The sequence below is a fragment of the Arachis duranensis genome, chromosome 3, assembly GCF_000817695.3.
Source record: "Arachis duranensis cultivar V14167 chromosome 3, aradu.V14167.gnm2.J7QH, whole genome shotgun sequence".
Classification (NCBI taxonomy): domain Eukaryota; kingdom Viridiplantae; phylum Streptophyta; class Magnoliopsida; order Fabales; family Fabaceae; genus Arachis; species Arachis duranensis.
The window spans coordinates 93783424-93785744 of NC_029774.3; positions in this window are offsets into that span (position 1 = coordinate 93783424).

The window sequence follows — 2321 nt, forward strand, 5'->3', positions numbered from 1 at the left end:
CTTCTAATGGTTCCATGAAACAATACTTAGCAATTTCTAATTGTTTGGTAAGATCTTTTTTATCCTTCTTTTTTGGACATTCATTTGCATAGTATCCTTCTTCTTGGCAATACCAACACTTATAATTTTCTTTTTTATCTGGGCAATAGTCATTTTTTTGTTTTTTGTATTTATTGTTACTTCTTTTTTCTAAAATACCTCTTTTTTTCTCCAATTTGGATAGTATTTTCTTTTTTTAAATTGATATTTTCTTTTTCTTTGAAAATTTTTATTAAGACCATATTTTTAAGGTATTTCTTCATTATCCTGACAGCAAATTCTAATTATATTTTCAAATCTTTTTTGAGTTGCTTCTTGCATACAACGTTCTTTTATTTCCTTTCTTATTGCAGAGGTTGCTCCTCCAAAATTATTTTCAATTATTCCTCTATTTACTTCTCTTATAAATCTTCCCATTATAAATTCATTAGCAGGGTATGGAAGTTTTGTTATATACATACTAAGATAATGGTTTTTATCTTCTTCTTTTAGTTTATAATAATGTATTCTATATTCACATATGTAAGATTCCACATTACATAAATCATATATTTGAATATTAGCTAAATGTTTTTTCGCTTCTTGATATTCTTTATTATAGACTTCTTGTCTATGATCTATAATATTTTTTCCAAAAAATTCTTTATATAGAATCATCATTATATGTAATATCTTATCGTAAACTGTTGTTTTTGTTGCTAATTCTTCTATTATTTGGTTTTCTATTAATGTCATATAATCTCTTACAGTTCCTTTAGTATGAAACACTATATAATTCCAGATATCTCCTCCAGACAATTCACTAAGTTTTGGATTAGTAAAGGCTTCTAATAAGAAGGAATTCAACCAGTTCTCGAAAATTTCTTTTTCATTCTTTTTACAGTCTAAATCGAGCATTCTTTCTCCTTCCATTTCCTGAATTTTAGGAACGTACTTTGATGGTATTTTTGTATACTTTGAATTTTTATTTATAAATCCCTTTTTAAAAGCATAATTTTCAAAACCTATTTCCCATTTAAATTGAGATTGATTATCCTTAGATGTTCCAGCTTCATTTTTTACTTGTATTGGAATTGCTGGTTCTTCATCACTTAAATAATCTAGGATGTGTTCTTCATTTTCTATATTTTTAGAATTTACTAATTCTTCTTCTATTTGAAATTCTTGTTCCATAATATTATTTTCTTGAGCCATTTTTAATTGTTTAAAAAGTATTGTAACTTCTTCTAAGTTTTCTTCATTATTCATAATTTCAATGGTGGTTTTACTTTTAGTTTTGTTATGTTGGCTATATTTTGAATTTTTCCTTCTTTGAGATTCTCTTTCTGAAAATATTTATTTAATATTTGTTTAATTTCGTTTATATTAGGTTCCTCTTTTTCCTTATTTCTTTGAAAATTTATGGATACTAATATTTCTTCAAGCATATTTACTATAGAATTTAATTGTAGGTTAAACGTGTGATAGAGATGTGGGGAATCATTTCCATGGTAGCATTTTTTAGAAATTCCATGTGAAATATAAGTTTTTTCAGGTTTTTGAAGTCTTTCAATAAAACTTATAGTAAAATAAGGATTTTGTATTGATTTTAAGAATTCGGTATCATTACAATTAACATTAGTTAAAATCATTAGTTTTTGATCTATTAATTTTGATAATTTAATTATTTCTTCTCTTAAATCTTCTAATTTACTTTTTTTTTATTAGGTGACGCTTTTCTCATAAAATGCTATGGTTTTAAGTGTTATGTAGTTAAAAGTGTGGTTTTAGAATGTATGGTTTAAGTTTTGCCACGTAGCCGTCTTTAGAAAAAGTTGTTTTTGAGATCTTTATTTGAGTGGTGCCTATATTATTATTGTAGTATTGTTTTTTTTTTCAAATATATTATTATGTTATTATTAAAAAAAATTATATTAGAGTTCTATTATATTGTTGATGAAGTGTTTATCTGAGTGAATGATCCAATTAATTGTGGTTTTTAAATTTATAATTACTCTTCTCATTAATATATATGCTTACACGGATTCGTAAAAGTAGTATTTGTAGTAATAGAGTATAAGATTTAAGGTTAGAATAAATGGAATATATAGTAATAAAAGTATATTTTATTTTTGTGAATTATTAGATACTTTAAATTAAATTATAAATATTTTGAATTTTTATGATACGAATACTAATATTTAATGTTTAAATGTGCTTCAAATAAAAATTATATAATATCGACAATATTTGTTTTATTTTTTAAATATATTATATTCATTATTGAAAATTTAATAATTTAT